Source organism: Lepisosteus platostomus, chromosome 12 (assembly GCF_059453375.1).
Source record: "Lepisosteus platostomus isolate fLepPlt1 chromosome 12, fLepPlt1.hap1, whole genome shotgun sequence".
Lineage (NCBI taxonomy): Eukaryota > Metazoa > Chordata > Actinopteri > Semionotiformes > Lepisosteidae > Lepisosteus > Lepisosteus platostomus.
The window spans coordinates 33,871,885-33,881,438 of NC_142622.1; the positions used below are offsets into that span (position 1 = coordinate 33,871,885).

The 9,554-nt window shown below is 41.9% G+C and overlaps 1 long non-coding RNA gene across 1 annotated transcript in view; it reads left to right on the forward strand.

Moving 5' to 3' along the window:
• LOC148651439 (uncharacterized) overlaps window positions 1-3,604 on the forward strand; it is a 34,836-nt gene extending 31,232 nt beyond the window's left edge. Inside the window, exon 3 of the long non-coding RNA XR_015925754.1 lies at window positions 3,372-3,604. This is a non-coding gene — a long non-coding RNA (uncharacterized LOC148651439). The remainder of the gene's footprint in view (window positions 1-3,371) is intronic.
• Window positions 3,605-9,554: the final 5,950 nt, after the last annotated feature.

A 9,554-nucleotide genomic window follows, 5' to 3' on the forward strand; every position in this document is an offset into this window, starting at 1 on the left:
AATGACAGACCAGCAACCTGTTGTGAAAGAAGTACTAGGAAATCATTACCCGAGCAACCAGGCCCGATGTCAATATGACAAAAAACAAAGCAAAAGTCATGTGTCCCAGAAAACTATGTGCAATGATCTCCATTTGTCTTACAAGAAGAAATTCAGCACAGGCCTCAGTTAATAGGAGGGACAGGCAGCATGCCTCTTCATCATTAGGACATGCTATGCTGTAAGATAATTTTGTAAGCTTGAAAAATAATGGTTTATTATCATGCAAAGGCTTGTGGCTGGCACGATACAGTATGTTACTGCCAGACATTTATAGTCAAACATTCTACAAATAAATGTTTTCAGTGCTTTACATGTGAAATGACATGAAATATCCCACCAATCCAAAAACTGCAGAATCAAAAAATGGAGTAATGTACCGATATATAACAGACATTTTTCACACAGTTTTCCATAGCACGTCCGATAATTTACTGTAAATACATTTCTAACTGGGCAGCATGGTGATACAGTAGTTAGCAAAGCTGCCTTGCAGTGCTGGGGCCCTGCGTTCAATTCCAGACCTGAGGTGTTCTCTTTAGCCATTCAGAAAAGATTTTTTCCACGTGAGGTCTATTTTTATTTTCTAATTTCATGATCAACATAATATTTGTGGAATATAACTGTGTGCTCATTGAGTGGTAATTCAATTCCTGCATGTGGAAAACTATTTTCCTCATGTTAATGCTACACAATATTATTCACCCCTCTTTTCTCCAGCCTCACCCTTCCCCCAGGGAAAAAAAAACAGATTTGTTTATTCAAAGAGAGTTTGTTTAGGAAGAAGAAAAAGTAGTCCCCTGCCTTATGTGTTCCTATAAGCATATTATCACTCATATTTTATTTCCATCTCCAAAGACATTGATGTTTATACCTTTTCTCTTCATGCATTCTTTTCTTAGGACCAAATGTTTATAGCTGCTTCGTACATAATAAACCTCATTTTAGCATGCTCAAGGTTATATCAAGTCAAGGTGGGTAGCTGCGTCAGCATGCGTAGGCTGCAAAGGAACAAGTAATAGGTTTATTCCATGCTGAAAAAGAAGAAAGAGAACACAACGTTTCGGCCGTGGAGCCTTCTTCAGGTGTGCGAGAGACAGGGCAGTAGGCAAAGGTAAAGTAGCGGGAGAACAAAGGTTGGGAGGGAGGAGGAGTGAGAGGCGGGAGCAGGGAACAGAAAGAGACTCTGGCTCCTATTACTTGTTCCTATATCAAGTCAAGTCACATCAGATAAGCTCAACTTTACTAGCTGGTTGAGACTGAAGTCCACACTGCACCTGAAAATACAACTAGAACCTGTATTGTATCTATAACACAGAATGAGTATTCCACAGGCTAATAATAAAAAAAAAACAGGTGGGTCTATTTGCATTTAGAAGCTATTGTACTGTATCTAGCTGGCTATAAGCAAACATTTAACATCTATTACCCTCACCAGAACACCCACAATGCAGCAGGAATTCTGCTTTTACTATGGAGCTTAGACATATAGTGAAGTCTGTAGTGGTGTCATTATCAATGATATTATGTTTCAAAACACATTTGTACATACAGTACAAGTAAAGGAAATATTTACATACAGTAAAGGAAATATTTATGAAAAAGTAAGTGGGTATACAATACATATTGTGCAGTAGACAATGATAGCCTTATTTAACAAATGTAACCCAGTACATTATATTGATATACTACTGTAACGCAACGGGGGCTCAGGCGGGCGCCCTTGCCGCATCTGGTCGGCCCAAAGTATAGGTGGCTCGAACCCGGGACTTCCGCGTCTCTCTGCAGCGACCTAGCCCCGTGAGCTAGAGAGAGATCTCTCTCTAGCTCACGGGGCTAGGTCGCTGCAGAGAGACGCGGAAGTCCCGGGTTCGAGCCTCCAGTCAGGATGGGGCTGACCAGATGCGGCAAGGGCGCCCGCCTGAGCCCCCGTTGCGTTACACTACAATATAATCTCAGAATGTACAGTACCACACCACTTCTAGGCCTACTTAAGTAGATCATGGTACTATGTAGAGTTTTTAAATGTGTGGTGAGCACTACTGCTCAGGAGAAGGAAATAGCACAAGATAGGAGCATAGTTTACTTTTACTTCCTGGGACTTTTTCAATTATGCCACATTCTCTTCCACTTATTTTAAGACCAGACTGTAGTTAATGATGGTGACAGACCCTGTCCTCAAGCAGGGACGTCCCAAGGGTCGGCACACACAGAAACACACAGAAACACACAGAAACACACAGGCCAAACGTGAAGCCCAGTAGACTCTATTGGAAGGTCATCCACTACTAGCACCATGCACATCCTTTAAATGCCAAAGCCTAATTCCATCCATGTGAGAATGTGAAGTTCTAATCCCTTTACCCATAATTACATCAATCACCCCTAATGTTGTTATTTTGCTAGTAAATTAGTAATTTAATTACTCATTTGCTGATTTTGGCTTTTCACATCTCTTTTCCTGTTCTCCCTGAGTGTGGCCACTCATTGTCACCTGATCCTTGCCCATTTGCTCCTTGCTGTGTCCCTTCTTAACTGCTCTGTCTTTTGGTCCTTATTTACCTGCTAGTTCCCCTGTCTCCCTCACACCTGAAGAAGGCTCCACAAGCTGAAATGTTGTTTCTTTTCTTTTCCTTCCAGCATGGAATAAATCTTTACCTGTTCCTAATTTCATTTGGGCCTATAGTATCAGGTCTGCTGTAACTGCAGCTCCTTCTTAAAAGGGAACTGCAACGCTGTGTTTATATTTTGGGGGTTAGAAAGAATCAGAATTGATGACTGCATTTCAAACAACAATAAAAGTAATATGCAAACAGTAACTTGTAAAACCTCCCATTTCTATCACAAAACAGACTAAATTTCCTGGTATGCACAGCGATTCAGAACGAGGCAACAAAACATCCAGTGACGTGTGTGACCTTATGACATTGTAAACAAGCAGGCTTGTGAATACATCGCATCACGTCGCACTTTGTGGGAACTCGAATGCGAGTTTGTGACGACGTGGCGACTAGTTTCACAAACTTCACGATGTGCTTTATTTGAAATTTGATTTTTTTATTGTAGAATGTCGGTGCATTGATTTTATTACTGAGATGAAATTCACATTGACACTTCAGTTCCCCTTTAAGAGGGCCTGCCACTACTTCTCTCCCCTCCCTTATCGGTCACCAATAGGCAGAGTGTCAGCCAAGGGCTGGAGGGGTGTGGGACTAGCAGGCTTTCTTTGGGTCAAATGCCCTCCATCATGAGACATCTCCCAGTTGAAGGCCGGTGGCTCCAAGTCCCCACTTCTCTCTATAGGAACATGATTTTTTTTTCCTTGTTACCAGGGTGACCCGGATACAACCTCCTGGAGCACATATCCTCCAGGATGAAGAATGCAGGAAGAGCATCATTGGAATCCAAGCTGTTATGTCAAGACACATTGTTTAGTTATTAGCTACGACGTTGTTGTATGAATGCTTTGGAGATTATGTAATGGCATTAGTGAGTCTTGACGACTCACCACCATTTTGTCTCAGTTCTGTGACATGTATAATAAAGGAATAAAGTTCTGCCAAAAGTGTCTGCTAAAGTCTCTGCCTTTCTGCAACATAATATTGAAGACAAGGATAAGGCTCTCTCTCCCTGCCTCCTCCATTCCTTGCTTTGTCTGGCGAGCCTCCAGTGCCCTGAACTCACTGGCTGGAGTCTTTTGAAATGTTTTTGGCTGCACCCGACCTGAAAAATGTGTCAGACGCTCCCCCAAAAAGCAATGCTCCTACACTGTTTAGGTACAGAGGGGCTGTGCTCTCTTTCACACTCTTGGCCCTGCTGTGAAATACACTGACGCTGTCACGCTTCTGAATTCTCACTTGGAACCTCCAAAGCATCATTCTCAGGAGGATACTGTTCAGACAATGCAGGCAGCAGGCAGGTGAGTCTATGCTCCCATCTGTAGTGGATCTGTAGGCTTAAGCGTCCTCTTGTCAGCTTGGGGTGATGTAGGGTAGTTTATCAGGCACCAGATAGCTGAAAAATCTAACAACCCTAAAGTCAAGCAGCCTTGTTGCTCATATGGCAGCTTTGTGTGTCACGTCATCAATGCTGCAAGAATCGTGTCTCACCCTCTCATGCTACTAGGGCTCAGAACTGTCATGCCTGAGGGCCTCAATGTTGGCACTGTAGAAAATACAACCACTTCACCAAAGTCTGCTAAGCCTGTTTCTTCTCTGTGCTCAACCCACCTTCACCTTCCTCTTCTACACCCACCATGATCTACTGATCCACACAGTGATCTTGGCACTTAGAGCTTTTAAAACATATGCACTTTCAAGCTGGGCAAAGTGTGTATTCTGCCTCTATTGGACAGAATAGAGGCCTAGTCCCTGCTTGCCTTCCCAGTCCACTCTGCTCAGCCTGGTACCTGTCCCAAGGACTTATGTCCTGTCCTGCCCAGTTTCAGATGCAGACCCAGCTTTTTAAGGCTACTGTACATCCGCAGCTCTTCTGATTAGGATATGATTTTGGTGACAAATTTGATTTTCCTGTTCACACAAGCGCACAGAAGACACTGGAAAACAGAGAAACAAAGCTGCAGAATTGTTACCCTCCCACCAGTAATAGAACACTTGAACTTAACAGAAGGGGTTACTGCAGGTCAAAGTTGCCGTGCATGGTCACATGATCACCCAAAAAAGAAGGCACTATATCTTGGGAATGAAATCAGCTGGGAAGTTATTTTCAATGGCACAAATTGGCACAAACATGGTACTAATGAATGAGACTGGTTCGGTTCTTCTACGACATTGTAGGGGGGGCTGAATGACGTCATGACCCTGAAAAAACAAGGTGCTATATCTCGGAAACTAAAGCAGCACAAACACTACTTTAAACGGCACAAGCCGGCACAAATGCAGCACTAACAAATGAGGTGGGTTTCATCGTTTGTGCTGTTTGTAGGGCGGCCAACGTCACAGAGCTGGCTCAGGCACCTGCCTACTCTATAGCTGTCGGCTCAGCTCACTTCGCCTTCCAACTTTAACGTCTCCAGCCCCATTTTGTCACCTGTGATGCTCCCAACACAGCTGTTGGAACTGTGCTGTCCCACCTTCACGACAGAGTGGAGTAGGCTATTGCTTTTATTTCTCAGGCTCATAGTGCAACAGAACAAAATTACTCTGCGGGTGAGTGGGAGGCCCTGACCTGAGTCAGAGAATGCAAGAGGTGGCATATGTAGTTATATGGATGTGCATTCATGCTGTATACAGACCACCAAGCACTTACAGCACTGAGTTGGAATCCTTCTTGGCTGACATGGACACTTGAACTGCTATTTCAAACCCAAAGGTGAATGGGGTGGGTGGAACGGCTGAACCAGACACTTAAAAATGAGATCAAAGTCTACCTGGCTGAGGGCTGCTCCTTCTTAATGGCTCTCCTCAGCACCCTGCTACTCTGCAGAACCTCACAGTATGCTACAGCTGTTGCTCACCAGCCTTCCTCATACTGGGATTCACCTACCCTGAACAGACTCTGTGCACACCAAGCTCAGATCTCTCACACACAGCCAGGGCATAGCAGCAGAATGCCAACACCGAATGAAAAGGCACGATGATTGATCACACTGGGTGATCACACTGGTATCGGTATTGGTATTGCTATCTTGGACTGGGTCAGGTTCTGTAGACTTAATCGAGAGGAGATAAGCTTCAGTTATTTCGATCCTCCCCAGTACTGGAGCCACCTATCTTTCACGTCTCTGAGAGGTTGCAATGGCATGTGTATGAATTAAGTGTTGTTAAAGATTTCTAATAATCTTTGTGTTACGCATGCCTGGTCAGCCTCCTGTGGAAAGTGTAGATAAGACCCTATGCCAGGTGGCTAATCCGGAAAAGAACCAGAAATGGACTTCAGGGAAAACATACAAGGTTTATTAGTGCACACTGTGATAACAGGGAAGTCCATGCAAAAGTGAAGGGTAGGTATCCAAAAGTAACCAAATCCATGCAGGTCTAAAAGGAATCAGGAAACAAACAATGAACAAGAATCCAAGGAATACTGGGCTCTGCTCCATGCCCCGGACTCAGAAGGTTGTGTTAGCTTCAACAGGCCTATCCCCTCAGGTTTCCTCTGGTAGTAGGCGAGCCATCAGGCAACCATGTTCCAAAGCTGAGCCCCGAAGGCAAGAGGAAGTCAACTTAAATAGGGAGAAGAAATCTAGACGCACCAGGAAATAACACAGGTAATAATTAAAGGAACTGTCAAGAGAGGGTTTGTGCGCCCTCTGGAGGAGGGGATGCTGACCATGACACTTTGTGTTGCTTTGACCAAGCAGCTGGTGCCTCTCTGTGTAAAGTGAAGAGGAGTGTAGTTATAGAGGGCCCTCAGATAAGAGACATTGTAAAGCTTCAATGCTGAACCATTTAATTATATAAAGCACTGGTGGGTTCTATCAGGTCTGTAGTCCTGTTCTTCCCAAGACCAGATGATCAGGCTCACTGCTCATCACTCAAAGGAATATACATCCAGGCTGGGTGCCAGGTGTGTTCATGACAGCATCTCTGCCAATCGCCAATTTGTGATGTCATACCTTTAAAGCAAGAACCCAAATCTGAGAATGTGAATGTGATGTAATTATATAAACCTATGCTAAAACCTATGAGATAGATAATAACATATACTGTATCATAGTCAATGTTTTTTAACTCTGAAGGTATTAACCCTTCTGCTTGTAATCCCTGAGTGAACAGTTAGCTTTCATATCACATCAGAGTTTAACAGTTTCTATTATATTTGTTGTTTTAAATGCATGTTTCTGGATTTATACCAATATATCGTACATTGAGAATCTATGTGTGAGACTGTAAATTATTATGTTATCAGATCATTAATGCCATCAAGCACTCTGGCAATTTATTGTTACAATTTCTGATTCTTACAGTAAATTAAAACCCTTGCTTCACTACAAATGCCACTCAGCTCCACAAGGCAGTAGTGCCTACACGCCCTGGCGCTGAAGCTGATGCTGCCCCTTCTGGGCTGCCAGGTGATGTGGACTCCCTAACTGGGCGGTCCGTTCCTGTGGGTGAACAGCCCTCAGAACCTCCTCCGTGGTCTCAACCAGCCTGTGTCAAGGACTCTGTGAATGACTTTGGACTTTTTCTTTGGAGTGTTGAGTCTGGACTGTCTGTATTTGATTACTTCCAGCTGCGTTAAAAAAAAAAATCCCCGAATGCTGCCTTTTTTTCACTTGGTTGGGAAAAGCTGTGTTTTTTTACTTTCTGGTGGGGGAGGGGGATGTTATGTCGGCACACAGTGTTATTAGTTACGATGTATTGTACTAATGTTTTGGAAACTAAATTACAGCATTGTGGGGGCTCAAACGCCAGCCATCATGAGATAGGTCTCTGCTGAAAGCCGGTGGCTCCAAGTCTCCACTTTTTCCCTACTGGGACTTGATTTTTGTTCCCAGTTTTCACCTGGATACATACCTGGAGTATGCAGGAAGAGCAGAAGGCTGTTATGTTGGCACACAGTGTTACTTATTATTTACAACATTATTTTACTTACTGTTACGTGTTATTAATGTTTTAGTTACCGCGTTACGCCAATAGTACGTCGTGACGGCACACACGTATATTGTGTGATATGTGTAATAAAGGGCAGATGGGTGCCAATCCTATCTACTACAGTCACTGCCCTTCTGCAACATAACACAATAACACAGATGACTCTCTCCCTCAGTTTTGAGGGATTTGGTCCTGAACTCACTGGCCTCTCTTAACCTTTCAGTGGACTTAGGACCATACATCTATAGTGCCTTACCTCTTCAAGACCATTCTTTCAGCCACAGTAGAAATGGCTGCCCTCTGTGTCCCTTCTCCTTTGGAGGCTCTTCCCAGGATGGTAGCATCAATCCGTCATGTTCATCCTATTCTGGAGACATCAAGTGCATCATCATGTGTTTTGGGTCATGGGAAGAAAAACAGCATCTCAAAATTGCCGACCCAATGTTAATACATGAAAACACAAAAGAATTGTTTTCCAATTACAGGTAACATATTTGAAAATCTTAATCTTTAAAAAATAGGAACCAATGTTTATCAAAGGTGCCAGAAAAAAGACACATCCATTCTGAATAGCACCAAGGCTCAAGATCCCATAGTCTTTATAGTCTGAAACAAAGCCCTGAAAACTGGGGAAAATTTCTGAGGTGAGCATACATTTACACACAACAAAAAAACATATATCATGCATAGAGTATATGATTCCCAAACTGTGATATCTGTTTATGTCAGAAGAGAAAGTATGTGTTTGAGCTTTTAATGGTTAGGTGAGAGCACTGGATTTTTTCAAACAGTTGCTTCAGGCATGTCTAGACCATACAGTATCAGGCATGTCTGAACCATGCTGTTCCAGACTTTTCTCTTTTGTCCACAGGTAAGATCTTTCTTTTTAAATGGTGGGGGGATTGCTGTTCATATCCAGCCTCAGGTTTGTCTCTGAGTTTGATAACATGTTTACCAAACTATCACAATACAACTACGGGCATATTACTAAAAACATTGATTTCTAAAAGAAATAAGCTCAGTATGGTACTTATTTTTTATCCTTGATATTTTGTTATATATAAAACATAATATCATCATTGATAATATATTACGTGATGTTAGTATATCACAAGTACAAATTTATCTGAAAGAGACTCCATTTCTAATTCTTATTTGAAAGAATCTAAAATAGCATTTTGATTTTGTCAGTATCTAATATTAATTTTGTGCTGTTAATTGAATACCTAAAGTACACAATTTCAGATGATCTATTTTCCTAAAATAATGATACTAAAAGACTTACTGTATGATCAGTTCCCTGAGAAACAGGAAAGATCATTATTAACTGCATCATTGGGAAATTCATAGGTACCTTTTTAGATTCAGGAGTTCATTAATGTATGGTTTCTGAAAGAGCACTGTCTACAGTACATTCACTCAATGACTTCGAACTTTGAACTGTGAGTCCAGCCTGGCTAATTATAGCTAAAATATAATTTTGTTAACCTAGACCAAATGGAAACCCACCTCCTCTTGAATAAATAGTATTGGATAGTCTTTGTGACTTTTTTGTGTAATTAATTTTTCATGCTTCCACAGTGAGGTAGAGCCATTTTAAGGCTTTAATACATTTTAATTATAAAGAATAATAGTGATCTTTGCTATAGTAAAACCACATTGAAACAAACTGCTGTGTTTCGTGTCTTCTTCATTGAGATACATGTTTATCTGTTACTGCAAATCTCATGACCTCTGTGCCATTCATCTAAATTACAGTCAAAGAAATACATAATGGCTATGTCACTCTGTATGGAATAGGATATTTAATACTTTTATATCTACAGAAAATGTTATTCTTTATAATGTATTCCTGAGGCTAGGTCTAACATACCTTCTGATGGATCAGACTAATTCACTTTTTCTAATATCCACTGTAAGGCGGGGCTAAAACTGTCTCATTTCCATATGTGCTCATAAAGA